Raw genomic sequence first — 19,018 nt, forward strand, 5'->3', positions numbered from 1 at the left:
ATATCTATTTATATTATTTTAATTGCCTATCAATGAATAATTCATTTTTAGATATATTGTCTAATTAAAATTCCCATCAAATTATTTTATAAAATTCAATAAAAAAACAATTTTTTGTAAAAATTCCAAAATTTTATAACAAATATTTCAAGTACATATATTGAATTATTATTTTTTATTATATCTTCTTATCAAAATTATTAAATATTTATTATCAAAAACACGTATCAGTATAAACGCGTGAATTTCTCAACTTCAATTTTCAACAAACTAAATTGGAAGCAGATTAATCTGCTTCTTAGATTAAGCTTTCCTCTTAAGATTTTAGCGACATGTACGAAAAATACGATAGACGCGCGCATAACAGTCTTTGCGCTACTATAGGTTTGTGTAATAAACAGCATTTTTATTTTTATGTATCTCCATAAAGAAGAATTATGGATAGAATTAAAAACACTTAAAAAAGAAAAAATTAATAATTGTATTTTTTTGAAAATGCAGAATATTAAAAATCTCTCTAAAAATTATTTTGAATTAAAAATAAACAATGTTTTTCATATTTTGAAAAAAATTATTATAAAAATAAATGTAAAAAGGCATAACTGAAATAAATTTCATGTTCACAGAGAATTTTTTGTATATCATAAGTTTATATTTATATACAGTATTGCGCAAAGAAGTCGTTATTAAATCTTGAATCGTTTTGTTTAGAAACTTTTATTATAAATTTTGTCACGCACAAAATTCAGAGAGTTTCACTAATACGGATGATAATATAAACTTATTTCTTTCTTTCGAGAAATAAAGCAAACGCGCCGGCTTTTTCATTAGTAGGATGAAATGACGTGTGGCAATTGTAATTACAAGGGTAATTCTCGGAGGAACACAAGATTTTGACGAAGATGAAAGAGAAATGGATTACGTGTGCTTTATCGCGTTGTGTGATGAATTTCCCACTAATGCGACGCAACATTTCTAGACTGCCACATTGAAGATAAACGCGACCATCTGAGCGGCGTAACAAAGAAATACCACAAGAATTGTAAAGTTTCTCCTAAACTTCTACGTAACAGCTGTCGCACAGAACGCACCGTAACAATTCCACTTTCTATATATAAGATCAGATCAGATATGACACCATCTATTATATACTCACCAACGAAAACGTGAGATTCCGTTGAGGATCGACAAGGAAATCGATAACGAAGAATTCTCGAACTGATCTGAGACGCGGGTAGCGGGAATTACGAATCGATTTGAAAATCCCCGAGCGCGAAACAACGGAAACTCCGTCGTCTTTAAACAAGAAGTGTGCGTGTGATTGCGTGTCGGGGCGCGGACTGAACGACTGGGAGCACAGTCGTCTCCGGTTGTCCCACCCCACGGTTTCCTCAACACCATCCCCTACTCGGTTCATCCCCCTCATGCTTTCACCCCCGCCATGAAGCTCCAAAGCTCCCAGACCCCACACCCCCGACACTTCCAGTACCGTCCGTCGTCAGCGCCAACGCCCTTGCGCACTAGGGATGTCTAGCACCTTCGGTCGCTCCTTTGGTATTCGACACCTCGAATTGTGTTCTCCCTCTTCAGCCTCATTTCTACTTCACGTTTTCACCTGCCATGCCTACCTTCGCCAACACCTGTTCCTTTTTTTTGAAACTCTTGACTCGCCGCAAAGCGCTTATCGAGAACGGAGTCTCATGGCACCGTGTAATAGTCGACGCAGGGTGCGCGTCTACTACGACTACTACTACCGCGACTACTACTACTACTACTACTACTACTGCTTCTATTACTGCTACTTGCTACGAAACAGCCACAGCATCGATCTGCAATTTGAATCATGTTGCAAAAATTTTCCGGTTCAGAAAGCACGAAATATCGAAAAGCGTAAAATACGATGTCTGTAATTTAAACTTACGAATGGTGGTTATTTAAAATAACGCGCAAATTTTTGGCACAGATGGTGCAACAATATTAGCTTAAAGTTTTCGAAATCATTTATTTAATACGAGTAATACTTTTTTAACTGATAAATTCGAGTAAACTACAAATCTAATCCTCTAACTATTAAAATTAGCCTATTAATAAGATTTAATTTCTCTTACTTTTTCAGAAATTGATTTCTCGTGGATAAATACGCGGGATAAAAAAGTATATGACATATAAGTATATGTCATATACTTATATTGACGTCATATACTTTAAATTTCATTTTATTGCTTTTATGATTGTGATCTTACTATATCTGATTTTTTGCTATAAAATTAATTAAAATATTTATTATACTATATTATAATAATCTTAATTATATTAACGGTTAATTACAAATTTATAAATTAATTCTTGAATTAATTGATTTCTACTGATAAAATGGAATAGTGAGAAATATATATATTCAATCACTTTCGACCAACTCGTAAACTAACTCTCCGGTCTTCACTTTAATTATTCCAAATGCAATTATCTTAGTGCATTACATTTGATCTGACGTATCTCTGTCAACTCAATTCACAGTTTTCTATTTCAATTTTATTCTCGATCTATCAAGTCTATCTCTCAAGTCAACCGCAATTTTCATCCAGTTTTATTCACCCTTCATATTTTCTCAATAAATATCTGTATATATATATATATATATATATATATATATATATATATATATCTGTATATATATATATATATATATATATCTGTATATATATATATATATATATATATATATATAGAGTTATATAAATATTATATTCGGCCGAAAAATGTTTTATATGTATTATTGAGTGTACATAAATCTTTCTCAATAAAATTAATTATTATTATAACTGCATTATTTGTTTCATGTTTTATTACACTTTGAGTTCTTCGATAATTGTATTAACAAATAATAATAAGCTTTTAAAAAGTTTTTATGAAAGAAATAAAAAAGAACAGTTGTTACATGACTTTATGTCATCAAAAAATTATGAAAAATGTATCTGCGCTTATTTTCTTCTCGAAATTACGGTTAAGGTGCGGGTAAAGTGATTCAGGTTTAGTGAGGTGTCGAAAATGGGAGAAAAGAATAAAATGCTCCATTGGGAGCGAGTTAGGCTGTTCAAGGTTTGAAAAGAAGAATACGAAAGGGGTTGGAAAGATCTTATCATAATAACCAATCTCGCTCGATTTTATCATTGCAATAGGTTATAATTTTACAGATGTTAAAGTATCTTTATAATACACACATACACACACACACACACACACACACACACACACACACACACACACACACACACACACACACACACACACACACACTTTTTTTTTCATTTCATTTAGTCAATAATAAAATTTTAACTCAAAATAATTTATAATCAAAGTTTTTATTTTTTTAAAATAAATATATTAAATACATTATAACAATTCAACTCAGTTGTAATCAATTAAAAAAATAATTGATTTTTAGTATTTTATGTTATAAAAGTCTCCAAGATTCTTAAGCTATCTGGATATTTGGCTCCAAAAGTTAGTCTATTAAAGTAGTTAATGAACGGTTTCCAATAACAATTTGCTCAGTTTTCACTTGAGACTATTTCCATCCTTTAAGCTGGTATAAACCAGAATCAATGATAATCTTCTCGAATCATACTCAGCCACAAAGTGCGTTCTGTTACGCTTTTTCGATCATACAATATAGTATCGAATATGAAATTCAAATTTAATGACCAAACATAGGAATTCTCTGTTTTAAACTTTTATATAAAGTTTTATGAAAATTTTATGAAGTACTTATTTAGACAGATATATATTTAATAAGTGAAAGTAGAGGTAACAGATAAAAACCGGCTATTAATGGGGTTATATCGTTTCATTGTTTCACTAATGCAGATGCGTATAAAGTTTATATTTTAACATATAACGTACTTTCCTTAATCTCTAGTATCTACGGAGAGTGGCAGAGTGCACTTGCGATGCCTCGGAATGGTGTTTTATCGTAAGACGCATATTCTCGCAGCACTCTGCAGGAGCTGACTGAATTGAGTTTTGGCATACTCTAAATATTTCTTTTTCACGTTTTTTTAGGCAAGTACTCTAAACATTTCTCTTTTATTGTTTTGCGAGATATAATCTGAATGCGTTGAGAAATATTAATTGCAGTCTACATTTTTGCATCTTCATATTTGAAAAATATACGGAATATAATATAGTCCATAAAAGAAAAGTTATATAAAGATAATAATATAACTTAAGTACGCAAATAGGAGAGTGGATCATAAACGGTTCTTTTAAATCGTAATTTTTCTAAAAGTCCATAAGAAGCAATTTCATATCAGTAATTGGATAACTCAGTATGTAGTAAATGTCCAGAAAATCTTGCATACCCAGTGACAACCGCATCATAACTAATATTTTTCAAAATGCATGAAATGAGATCCATTCGTAGTTCTCGTTTCACATCGTCGTGTAATTGCATTACGGCATTTACGTCGTCAACGAAACGCTTCGAAATCATTAGGCGCTCGAAGGCAATTTCCATGAAATAAGGACAGGAGAAAATTCTGTTGCGCAATCAAGTGAAATATTTTACCTATAATCCGCCATCTACGTATCTTAAGATATAACGATGTCTTTTGCAATGTAATAAGCTTAATAAAAACTATTTATTACATTACGATTGCTTCCATTTCAACTAATTTATAGGGATATCTGATTCCTATAACAATTATTTTGAAATAAATGCTATTTATCCTTTCAAAACAGGCGCGATATATAAATCAAGTGAAGAATTACACGATTTTACTCATCCTTAAAAAATTAGTAATGGGCAAATATTCGGAAATCTTATGCAAATCAGCAAAAGATTATAAATTATTATCACATTTCAAGGATAAAATCTGATCTGATTACACAGTAATTTATTTTTTCAACCAATTGAGTAAATTCATAAATATATCAACAAAAAATATTCGACACATCAACTTATCTTCCATAAGACGTACTCCACTTTTTTCATGAAAGCGCAATTCTTTCTTACAAAGGACCGCTTGGCATATACTAGGTCAAACGAAAGAATTATATCATTTCTATATTGAACCATGCAATGAGACTTCACCTTGTGAAACAAAGTTAAAAGTTCTTTAAAAAATGATAAAATTCTTTAATAAATTCAAATCTGTCTTCTTTTTGAAAACAAAGTGGCATAAACTTATAATTATGTTTATTTTTAGAAAAATAATGAAATATTTTCATTGTATAAATTATAGAATATAATAAATTATTAACACATGTTTTGAAATCAAATGTAACTTATATTTATTAATCAAAGAAAACTTACTACAAGGAAAAAAAAAAGGAAACCACAATTTCCACATATCAGTATGTTTACAATACTGACATTCAAACAAGAAGAATCAGTTGGTATTCCGGATGTTAGTTAGGGAAAGGATTACTAGAGCAGGCGTGCAAGGAATAAAACGTTTCGTTACATGAGAAGAGGCGAAAGGGTAGAATGTGGAGAATCAAGGAAATTGCTGCCAAGAAAGGACTCGAAATACTTTTGCAACATTTGAAATCAAAAGGAACTGTTACTATGATAAAAATCAAACGAGAAAATATGATTAACTTTTACTTAAAGTCATGAAAAGGCATTCTTAATTATTCTAATACATTTGTATAAAATAATTATATTTATATTTAAATATAACATTTATATTAAAACGTTAATTACATGTAATAATAAATTCGTTAATAAATATAAACAACACATTTCTAACTAGATATTATTAATTAAATATCCAATGTCGACAATATAGACAAAAGAGAGAGAGAGAGAGAGAGAGAGAGAGAAGTACTCCAAAATAATATTAAAATTAATATAGATACAATATTTTAAATTTTAGAAACAGCGAAATTAAGATTGCTAATTCTATTACAACTTACAAATAAAAAAATTTACGTTGCGGTAAAATAAAATTATTTTTAAGTTTGAGTAAAATAAAATTTGTTGTCATTATTGCGGAATTGTCACATTTTAATTTAATTTGAACTTAAAGATTGTCATTATTTAATCTAAAAATTAATACAACACAAAAAATATCTTTCATCATATCAATTATAATATTTAAAATGTAAAAGTATCTATAGTTCAATTTCTTACAAAATAATTCTAGCGTGCAATTTTCCGCCACTGATTTTATTTTATATTTTTTATTTGGTATTTTATTTAGCTCTCGTCTTGTAAATCTTCCAGTTCCATATAAAGGGAAAATGTAAAATGACGAATCTCGGACTTTGCGATAACATGTATTAGATTTACTTAAATTAATCTGACAACCGCACTTTTATTCCTTATAAGCGTATCATTTCTTACAAAAAATAAAAATTAGAAATGAAATTACCTTTCAAAATACAACTTTATCTTCATATTTTTTCAAAGATTTTTATCTCAAGATAAAGAGAATCTACTTTTGTACATGTATGTAATTAGTTATATAAATTATACTTACATTTTCTCCTTTTTGAAACAAAATAAGATTAAAATTTATTTCATTAAAGATGTATTTTATCTTCGAATATAAGATATAAAATGAAGTATTTTTTTATTCAGCACTTAATAAACGATAATAAGATAAAATACATTTTTTTCGTTTAATTAAATAAGATAGATATCAGAAACATCATATTAAATAATAAAATAATAAAAATAATAAAATTAAATTTATATATTCTCATCATTGATCAAGTATAACTCAAAATAAAAATTCTCATTTTATTCGTCGGAGGTTACATCAATGCTTTTACATACTATACTTTTACATATTATATTTCCCTTTGAAATATTCAAGGTGCATTATGTATTCATCAATGTGCTATTAAAAAGGAACGGAATGTAAAGTTATAACTATGATCTATATTTATCTAGACTATATCTTTTATTAATATTCAATATATATTCCACATATATATATATATATATATATATATATATATATATTCCATTAAACACACGCATATAAATTTACGAAAAATAATAGTAAGATATTAAATTCGCCTAACGATTAGAAATATTAATCTGTTATCACAGTAGTTATTTATAAAATTTTTTAAATTAACACGAAAATAGTTAATGTTGATATCGCTAATAAGCGATAATATCTAATTTGAATATCTGATAATATCTTGTCATATGAGAAATATATGGTGTACGTATTTTATCACTGAATTTATAAAGATTACAATTTCAAATTGCTTTTTAAGTCATATTAAATGTAGCTTTATCAAATTCAAACAATTTTAATTTTCAATTTCTTAGCTGTAGTTTCAACATTAGCATCCCAAATGTTTAAACCAGCTGCGTATATTTTTTGTTTAAAAAATCCATCTTTGTTCGCTAATTTGCATTCCAAGTTCTAAGAGCCTCTATATTACAAGACTTAAATGCGAAAAAAATATTGAAAGTTCGCAATGGCTTTTAGAACGATAAGTTTTTCAATCATTTTTTTTTACAGTTTAACGCATTATTCTTTGAAGCACGTAAACTTTTCTGACAGAAGGATCTTTTCAACCGGCTATCCCCTTCACACGCTGCTGAGTTCGTTGATTTTGTTCGTGACCCATCAAAGTTTCTTTCATTCATAACGTTTTGTATATATGCCATAATACATTACAATGTATTTATAGAACAATGAATTTATTCCAGCTCTTTCTCGAGAGAAAAAGATTAAAGTTTAAAAAAACATCATTATGATACACAAACTTTAGATACTATATCTTAATTTGGCACAATAGAATCTGCTGAATAGACTTTTTTTCCTCATTTTCAACTTCCAAAAAAACACAAAATAAGATCATTGGTGAAGAAAATTGCGAAAGTTACTATCTGAAGTAACTGTAAAGCAACTGTACTCTATACTATAAGTTAGAAGTTTTAAACAACTTTTTTGTTAATCTTTGAATTATGATCTCCGCATCACATACTTTTCATTTTCTTTTTCTTAGTTGTTTGATATATAATTAAGAAACTTTCATTATTATTATTATTACCGATAATAACATGTATATAAATAAATTCAATATTAATAATAAAGAAATTTAATTTTTTTGATGTTTATATAATATTGCAGATACGTCATTTTTAAAAGTAATCAGAGTATTAATGATAGTTCTTTATATCACAATATTACGCGAAGTTTGCATTCGTCATATTCAAACTAGTTTCTTCATATTCAGATTGCTACCTAGCAAATCGTTTTAATAGCTATTGATACGATACCGTAGCTTGTAATTCAGGATACAATTGGTACGTAGTGATATACACTATGATATCATATTTCCGTGCAAGCCTCATGGGCGCCGCTAGTGGAAGTCGGTTAGAAATTTGCAAGCTTGCAATAATGGTTTCTAAAATGAGTGCATCGATCACCGTCGGTTCAGAGCTGATATAAGTTATATATAATAAATATTATTAAAATAATATAGAGTACAATAGCTAAAAATGATGTAAAATTGATAGGTGATTGAAAAATTATTCTTGTTTCAAAACCTTCATTTATTATTCATATAGTAACCTCAATATATTTTTGAACATATATTTGTTTGCTACTACACAATTTTATTTTAAGTTATATCATACATATATTTATTTTTCATCTCATTGAATCTGAATACTTTTATTTTTATTTTTAATTTGTATATTTCTATAAATATTACCTTCTTTACTTATTTAAAATATATAAGTTATAATTGTACACACTTAAATAAATCATCATCATACACATAAGCATCATCCAATAAGCATCATTTATTCTGCCATTTCGATCTGCAAGAGGTACTAGAAGTATTGAATTTCTCACAAAGTGTTTAATTGCGCACGCCAGTATTTTCGAATATCATCACCCATCCATTTAATAGACGGGTCATTTCTTGATAGAAGCTTGAAGTAATGGAAAATTGCAAAGAAAAGCGTTTTATCAACTATTTTAGTGATCTAATCCACTTTTAGTGATTATCTAATCCACTCAAAATAATATGTAAAACTTAATTTCTTTTATGCGAGAAAAATTAAAAGATTAAAAAATTAAATATTATTGCTGTTGCAAAAATAATATTTTGGTATATTCAAAAATAATGCAAAAATGCGATATTGCCGCAACAACAAAGCGATGACTTAATAGACCTGCCAGTCTGTAGATATAGAATATGACATGATCAGTTTTCATGTTGTAATATCACGTTGTAACAATATAACTGCTACAAAAGTAAAACAAAACCGATGTCCGATTGACCAAAGCGATACCCGGAATCAAACACTTATCGTTTTTCCGAAACAATTCGCGGCGCTTTCGTTATCGTCCATGGCAGAAATGTTGATCGAAAATCAGATCTCCATTAAACTTAAATTTTTTTCGCAGTCTTTTTATCTTAATATCGAAATCACAGTCACGTGTGAGGAAAAGGAGTTTTCGATCTTACCAAGAATTTCAATTGGAGTATTTTCAAATCGCAGTGAGATACGAAAATGGTGTATCCGTATCTCGTATAATCGATCAATACAAATCATATTACAGTCACATCTACCACAGTAATTTCATTTTTGAATATAGATTTAGAAATATAGATATAGAATAGAGATATAGAATATAGAAATTCTAGTCAAATAGAAAAAGAGATTTTTTTTCTCGTATTGATCCCATTCAACTCAAAGTTTGAAATAAAATTAAATTTAAAATACAACCTTTTTTTAATTGAAATTTTCTCGCAGTTTAAGATTTTTTTTATATTTTTCACTTCTTTAAATATAAATTGTTTCTAAAATTACATAAAACTTTTCATATTATAAGTCAGATGAAATTATGTATGAAATTATGTATGAAATTTCTAACATTAAAAGATTCTAATAAATTATGTCTAGCGTTTTAAATTACTTTTGATTAGTGAAAACATGAAGTAATGCACATGAAGTATTAAATTATATAATGCTTATATGTATAAGAGTAATTCTGTTTAAATAACAGTATAATTCCAATCTACATATTTTAAACTTTATTTTAAAATAGAGAAAAGAACCAAGTGCTACAACGAGGCAAAAGTTTTAATAAAACGTAGCGAATAGGCACAGAAAAAAATCGGATGCGGATATCAACTGCAACTTTGTTGATATATCGTGAGCTGTCTCTGCATCGGCAATACCGGGATTTCGTTTGACTGAATCGTTATACAGCAGGTGTTGTGCATGTAGAGATTTAATCCATTAATTTCGATGCAAATGCCAAAAACAGGAAGCAAGGGAACACTAGCAACTGCACGTCGATGCTATTTCGCAACGCCTACAGATTGTTCGCGATTGGAAGAGAACAAATGAATGATCTATACCTAAGAATACGTTGACGATAAAAGCAGAAATTACTGAAAGTTAATAAATGGAAATTTCCGTGTCAGAAACTTAATAAATTTAATCCAGCCATTTGTCACGAGCCAGACAATACAGTTCTGCAAGAGCCTAAAATGGGGAAACTTAGGGTAATTCTATCTTTCAATAAGCACATCTTTGGAAGATCGATATTACTCGTACTTTTAGCGTTTACTTTGTTCTATATTATTATATTTGATATTTTGTTAGAGAAACCTTCAAAATTTCAAATTAAATTAATGTTTGTTTTTACAAATTAATAAATAGTCCTTTTAAAATTAATTTATTTTTAAGAGTAATATTTTTATTTAAAATTAACATAATAGCAGAACTAAGAATGTTAAATTTAAATATCATTTGATATATTTTATATCTCATACAAATGTTATTGTCAATAAATTTAATGAAAGTACATTTCCATAGCGGATTTCATAAACATAACTAAACTCCAACGATTATTAACGCCTAAAATAACATTCTAGCCTGCTTTCATGGAATATGCAACTAATCGCTTATATTACGTATGGTTGTGAGCATTGGATGCTTCAATACCGAAAACAGCACTTATGGTTGCCCTCACATGCAAACGATAGGATAGATAGGGAAATACCCGTCAATAGATTTGACAGATTCCCAAAGTTGGTGGATGGTCGGATTTGCCGTCAGTGAAAAGCCGAAGTGAGCAAGTACGATTAAATAAGGTTTGTAATGCGACAGTCAGTAGTTGGATCGGCATATGCGGTATCTACATAGAGATATGGTAGTAAGTTACTATAGAACTTTAGGAGAGTTTATGGCTGAAACTTGCATTTTGGAATCTCGAAGCGATATTAGCTTTTCATGTTCTGTTTTAATCCTAAGCAAGTTGTCTTTCGTTTTATTTATTATTCTGTTTTGTTACAAAACTTTGAAAACTTATCAATTTTTAATAATAAATTTTAATAGTACATTGTAATAATATTGTGCAAATATTTTACGAATATTTTATATTATAATTTCGTGAATTATTTAAATATTTTTTTTAATAATTATATATAATTATATAATATTGAGTAAAATCTATTGAGTTTAATCATTGAAAAATAGTTAATAAATATTAAAATTGATATAATAAAAACATACATTTTTTTCAGATATATAATATTATGATATACAGTTGCATTTATAGGCATGAAATTCTTATCCTTATTTATATCATTTGCATTATTTAGATTTGTCGTAACTTTTTGTGGCATACTCAAAGTTATTGCACGTTGCGTATCAGTCAAGACTCTTAGACTGATACAAGCTATGAAACCCTTATCATAAAATGTCTTATTTTCTGACACTCTGCTTTTATATTGCAAAGATTCATTGCTTATGAAATAACTTCATAAGCATATAAAAGAATTGTCGTTTTAATCTCACAATAAGTACAAAAACATTAAGTATACAACAAGCTTTGTGTTAAAATTTTTCATATTTAATTTTTTTTCTTTAATAAAATTGTAGAGTAATCGATATTTAAAATAGTTTCTTCTAATCTATATTGATTTCAAATATGTATTTGTAAAAGAGATAAAATTTGACAAGCAATCTTTCTCTAAAAAAAGCTTTTTAAAAATCTTATTTCTAGTTCAATTTGGATAGGAAAAGCTGTTATGCAAGTCTATTGTTATCTGACAAATTTACTTGGAGAATTCCATTGAAACATCGTGACAATATGCGCTAATATAATGCAAAATTTCATCCCTCGTTTTTGTGACATCTCTAGAAATTAATAGTGCCCACAGACGCCTATTAATATCATTAAAGTTCAAACCTGGAAGAAGATGCGCGCGCGACCTGCCTCTAACTCCGTAATTTATCGAATGCTTCCTCTGTCGGACTTGTTTTTCATTCTCATAGTTGCCTCGAAGTTCTAACCTTACGAGAGGGAAGTTGTTCGAAGTTTTAGTTGAAAATGCGTTCAAAGACGGCAAAAGTACTTTAATGAAACAAATATTGATTTGAAGGAGTTACAATTGATATTTCAATATCTGCGAACAGATAGAAATATGAGAAATTTAATAAAAAGGTTTATAATACTTTTTTCTTCATTCATTCAAAATACATTAAGAATAACATTAGAATAAATAATTAATAAAGTTAGAAATAAAGAGCTATTAAAATTCTTCAAATTTTGAAATGAATAATGTCCTATCGATAATACCCAGCAATTTTGGAACATAACATATAAAGGCGTCACATTGGCACCACGTGCACTTTAATACCATCGCATCAATGTCACGATGTCTCGCTGCAAAATCATAATAGCTATCTCCAGCTATCGGAGAATATGATATAAAAGAAAAACATACAAATTTCATAATTATTAGAAAATTATTTTTAATTTAATTCAAAAGAAAGCAAAAATTTTTTAAATAAAAAGGAAATTGATAATATATAAGATGCTGGATTCGCATAAAAATGGCTTTATATCAAATATGATAAAATATATTACTTTCATCGAAAATTGCAAAATGCATTTCACGTAGCGTCGACATCCGATTTTCCATGAAATATAACGAGAGATAAATGATCTATGAAACGAGCCCTTCAATGTTTTTCGTAGAAGATTTCGACTGTCAAAAAGATTTATCGTCATTCGTCGTACTTTCTTTACTAATATGTTCCCAACGAGATTTGTCTGTCCAGTTTTCGAGTCTCCATTTTCAACAATAAAAAAATGAGAAAAAGATCCAAAAACCTATTTGTATTTTTGTAAATGTTTTAATCACGAATAACAAACTGAATTAAATTCATTAAAGTTGACATTTTGAAATAATCGGAAATAAAAATCTTCTTTTTAAGAATAAATTTGTTATAAAATTATTTGTCTTTTATATTAATAATTTCATTTTTGTGTTATTGTTCTACATTACATAATATATAATAATAGATAATCGTCGAAAAATATAAAGAGAAAATACTTTATGAAACACGAGACACGTCGGAGAAATGCAATATTCAACGGCTGTCACACAAAATGACTTTAAACTATCGAATTGAAATCAGTAGTGGAATGCAGATATACAATTGTATACAATATTTCGTATGGCATTTCAATGACATGGATTCCGAACTTTATTAGAATCAAATGTACGTTCTCATAAAAGTCAAATCATGATATATAGTTTCCGGCAAGTATTTGAAGCCGATGTTTGGATAGAAATTTATTATAAAAGAAACAGTAAACTTCTATTCAAATTTGCAGTCTGTGATATTAAATCTTTTAATTATATAGAGTGTCTCATTTTAATTTATCCATTCCAAAAAACTTTTTTATTTTTGATTGTAAGAAAAAATGCATCAGACAATTAAAAATAAAACATTTTGGGAGAGAGTAAATTTAAATGAATATCCTGTATGCAATATATATATGTATAATGCAGAAAATTGTTTATTTAAATCATATTATATTATTTATGATTTTGATCACTTTTTGAAAATATTGTATGGATATTAATACATGTTGAAAGATCATCTCAACAAATCCATTTTAGATTACTCACGCGAGAATAGAGAAAAATTGACTTCATCCTTTATGTCGATAAACGACAGAGATAATATTGTTGCATGAAAATTCAATTAAAATGTTTCGATCAGCATTATACATTCAATTTTAGTAATACAAAATTCATTTAAATCTTGCAACACAAATCTAATTTTGATAAATATAAAATATCCGTAAATTGAAAAGCAAATTATAGTAATATATGGTTTAATAATTAATATTAAAACATATATCATGAAATGTTAATAAATATTTCAATTGATATAGGTAAATATATATTAAATATTATTTAAATATATATTTAAGTTAAATATTAATAACTTTTTAAATAAAAGATTATTTCAAATACATTTTAATATATCGTATAAAATATTCAATTTCATTCGTGCTTTTAAATATGTTGTATACAATTGTATAATACAGATTGAGCAATATTTAATTAATAAATTATATTTTTATTAAAATATAATATGCGGATTTTATTAAAATATTATTTTATTAAAATATTCAAAAATCACAAATATCAAACTATTTATTTATGTACGTCTCTTTATGTAAAATATAATATGAAATACCGTGTTCGCAAGAGATAACTTAATGAATTGAATGTAACAACGACAGCCTAACAACTTAGTTACTTACGAAACATTTAAGACGAAGTAACTAGTTCAGGGAGCTTCCAAGGGGTAAAGGTTGTAGCTATTTGCATAAAATCCGAGATATAACGGATAGGTGAATGGAGCAATCAGTAAGCTTTCATAAGAGAAATCCATGTCTCTGTGATTGGCCATCTAACGTGCTTGTACATCTAACGAGCTTTATATCTTATGCAAATTAATGTATATACTATAATATTAGGATCGTGTTCACCTATTAATAATTCAAACAATGATTAGTTATATATATAGCTCAATTAATAGTTATAAAATTATGATATTACAAAATTACAACATTTCTCTATTCACTGCTTATTTGTTTTACAAAATATATTTTAATCCTAAAACTTTTTTTGTATTTTTTGTTCATGTGCGCAGATCTAAACTGTTTATAAATTCAACCAATTCGTGCATTACATATCATAATGCGCCAGTAAATGACCAAACCGACCGATAATGTACCTATAATAATAAGCTCTATTCAGCATTTCATGTGTGCATTCTTGTATGCGCAATAAATCGATGGATGATTATACATAGTCCCAGGCTTTGCTCTAATCTATTTTATCCCATGCATTTCAGGAGACAGGAAAGCATACATACAATTGATTTATGAGAAATCTATATTTATCTACATTTTGACTTAACTCTTTACTTAAATTTCTTAAATATGACACTAATTATAAGAATAGGTAATAAATTAAAATATCAGGCAACATATAAGAATAAATAATATAAGATATTCTATTATTTTATCTATTAAGATAATTATTATAAACTCAAATTATTAATAACTATGGCAATATTTTAATTTATCAATTTTTTTATTAATATAATTAGGAAAGAGAGGGGTTGTGAGGTGGTGAGATACCATGATATTTCGTATATGCATTGAAATCTAGGCTAGAAATGTTAAAATTACTTCATTACAGCATTATTTAAACATTGTAGAACAGTTACTGTCATTAGTATTCACTACGTTTTTATAAAAGTCGAATTTCAATTTTGCACATAGCAGAGACTTCTATAGATATACTCTTTACGTAATTTTGAAAAGTTAAGTATTAATTTTGTAATTTTAATCTAGCTTGAAAGCCTTGAATATGGCTTTCAAATAATTAAATTTAATGTGTGACATAATGCGTGTATGAATCCGACATATAAAGTTATATTATATATGGAAAAAGGTCATAGGCCACTTGCATATTTTAAGAAAACAAAATGGTATTCCACTATCCCCTTCTCTTCTCTAATTTCTTTTGTATATGTTTGATTTCTATTGATTATAATTTTATCAATTTATGTTCTTTAGATTAAAATAAAAAACAATTAAAGATTCATCGGTATAATGCGCAATATAATCAAATCTCAATCTGTAAAATACAAACATATCAAAATTATAGCAATACTCAAAATAATTAATATTCTAAAAAACAATTATTACACACGCACATTGATATCTTTATACTATAAATTTTTTTGGTGAAAATTAACCAAACAAATCCTCCCCACCAAAATTGTTTTAAATCTGATGTATAAAAAGATCTACATGACAAGTAATTAGTTACATACTTACTCCATCTGTGGTTGCTCAGTCATTGTCTAATCCCTTCAGTTCCTTTCTTAATCTTCCATTACTATTTCTTTGTAGCATTCGCAATACACTCTGGAGAAAATTCGGATAGTTACAATTGCACGTGCGCCCTAATTATCAGAATATGACAGACGTGCAGTATTTCGTACAACACTCGACATTAATCGCATACAACATGTACTTTATTAGATTTCGATGAAAGAAAATCGCAAAAAAGTACATAGAATAGCACAAATAGCAAATTATGATTGGTAAACTTCTCATATAATAGAAAATTTTTAAATTCACATTTTACATTATATCGTTTGTGTTTGTGTGACATTTTTTCATACTTTTCGCACTTTTCGCATTCGCATATTGAGAAACAATGCAATAATAATGTAACAATTGATTAGTTGTACGAATATCAACAAAGCAATATATAAGACCACACGTACAAAACACGCCTAAAAAAAGAATATATACCATCGAAAAATATATTTAATATAATAACTGAGTTCGGATTTTGCAAATTAGATATTCTGAAGCACTCGTTTTCAAGGCTCTTTCACCTCGAAAATCGCAGCAATTCATATCTCAGAATTAATGTTCAGATTAATCGAAGATCACGATTGTTAGCTCAATTTCTTTTTGTTAGCTCATATGTCAGACTTATAATGCTGAACGTAGTAAATGTAGAAAAGCGTGACAAGAATATTAATTCATAAATTTGTAACTAATTATTAATTCACAATAATACATATATTGTGGCTTTTTTTATTTAAATCAATCGCATATTATTCGTTAATTCAAAATTGTTTTATTAGGTATTATCAATAACAAAAAATTTATGCAAAATATAATATTTTGACCTAAACATTATTGTATATATTAAAATTGTTAAATAATAATTATCTATAAATAAGTAATTAAGAAATAATAATTATGTAATTTATGATTTTTCACTTTTTCAAAAACTTCCTGAAAATTATAAGAATAATTTGAAATACTGTAATAAAATCTTGATATGTTTACAAGTTAATAATTCCGAGAATAATTCATTGGTAATCGTCGATATACTCACAAAAATGATTGCAATAAATTATTTCTAAAAGTAATAGAAGATTGTTTGTGGCGATAATTGCCTGTACGATTGCGTCGCCGCGCAAATGATACCAAGACAACCGCGTATATACTGTAATTGTAAGCTGTAAAAATAGAAAAAAACAAGCGGCAAGAGCATTCTGTGTACCAACGAATTTCCTGAAACATTTAACGTATCAAGTCGGATTACAGAAACAAATATAAACAAATACAAATAAACAACTTGCTTTAATAAGTGCGAACGACATTAGAATCTCTAATATAGCCCGTAAATAAAGCGGAAATTATGTTTGATTATGTAAGGTAACGAAAACTATGTAAAAAAAGCATATGTAACATATAAATTAAAGGATACGCTCAAATACAAAGTAGCTTTACAATTGTGCATAAATAAATTTATATAAATAATTAACTCCTAGCGCATAATAGGTACACACTTCATTTATATTCATAACTGAAGAGATTTTTGAATCGTGATGTTATTGAAAAGTATATACGCAGTAAAATAAAGATATGCGCTTATACAAAACATGTATTATGTAGATTTCATTACAATATATGCGGTATACAGTGATATATTGCATGTCATAAATATTGCTTTCTTTCCCGATGATGTATGAGCAATAACATCAACAATCCGACCCGGAATCCTAACCCGTTAGATATAGCGAAAGACCAGCGTCATAACCAGCGCTTTTAAAATTTACACATAGTTTTATGAGATACGGTTATCATAATCACGTATTTTTCATATTTAACGAAATAAACTGTATCACGTACGCATAATGGCGATGCGACTCTTTAAAAATCGATACAAACATTAGCTGAGTTTATTATGCTTTAACATGGAAGAAAAGAATGTAATTATTATAAGGAAATTAAATTACGAATACATATTTTCTCGCTGTTATCTCTTTACAATTATAAAATGAAATATATTAGATAAAATTCTAAAAATAAGAAAAACATTTCATACGATTTAAAGAATACTATTCTATTGTTATATTCTCGTGCTACGTATAATGGCATACAAGGAGAAAACGATTTTCTTTCTTTCAGATTTTATTATAGTTTAGCATAAGAGTAAAGATAGTCACTGTTTACGTAAATGCGAAAATAAGAAAACACTGATAAAATCGGAAACTATTAAGTAAAATTCACGTGAAAGGATATATCCAATGTTCTCGTATTTGATACGTCAGAGATTATCTTCTGCATAGATAGTGCATGGAAAGAGGTCAGAAATTAAATGTATCTTACTGCACTATTGTATTATCCTCGATATAATGCCTAGATAATAAATATTCTTTTTTCTAATATGTTCTAGTGATGTTTATAAAATACTCATATATTCACAGTATCAATCAATCAATTGATCTTTCAATTCAGTTATTGATTTTTTTTGGTGATTTATTAAAATTAATTGAGATGGATGACTAATATGTTTTAAAAAATTTTGGCTGTGTGTTAAATTATTATCGAATATAAGGATTAATGTACATAAATTTGATTTTCTGAATTTATCAATTTTATAACAATTTTTAATGACAAGGTCTTTTGTCTCGAATGAGTTAAAGCAAATGAATTTCAGTAACAGTCCATTTATTTGCAAATAAAAAATTATTAAATTATAGTTTTCATACGTTTATTTTCTAAATATATCGGAAAAGATAAATTATATCTTTTCTATCATACCATCCTCGTGGATCTAAATTTGAACAATTCGTTTTCGTAATAGGTTCACGATAAATCACAATGGCTCA

General features: G+C 27.7%; 1 long non-coding RNA gene across 4 annotated transcripts in view; it reads right to left on the bottom strand.

Annotated features, from left to right (window-relative positions):
- Positions 1-19,018, bottom strand: part of LOC148937953 (uncharacterized) — an 88,110-nt gene that overhangs the window by 52,173 nt on the left and 16,919 nt on the right. The window contains exons 4-5 of one of the 4 annotated variants that reach the window (XR_016141390.1): positions 16,155-16,244; positions 15,188-15,951 (exon numbers count right to left, since the gene is read on the bottom strand). The exons of 2 other annotated variants lie outside the window; for them this stretch is intronic. This is a non-coding gene — a long non-coding RNA (uncharacterized LOC148937953). Of the gene's footprint in view, positions 1-1,156; positions 1,371-15,187; positions 15,952-16,154; positions 16,245-19,018 lie in introns of those variants that run through there. One more of the 4 variants, XR_016141391.1, reaches the window with a different exon arrangement.

The sequence above is a fragment of the Pogonomyrmex barbatus genome, unplaced genomic scaffold, assembly GCF_055798465.1.
Source record: "Pogonomyrmex barbatus isolate J1 unplaced genomic scaffold, ASM5579846v1 scaffold1, whole genome shotgun sequence".
In the NCBI taxonomy this organism is placed as follows: Eukaryota; Metazoa; Arthropoda; class Insecta; order Hymenoptera; family Formicidae; genus Pogonomyrmex; species Pogonomyrmex barbatus.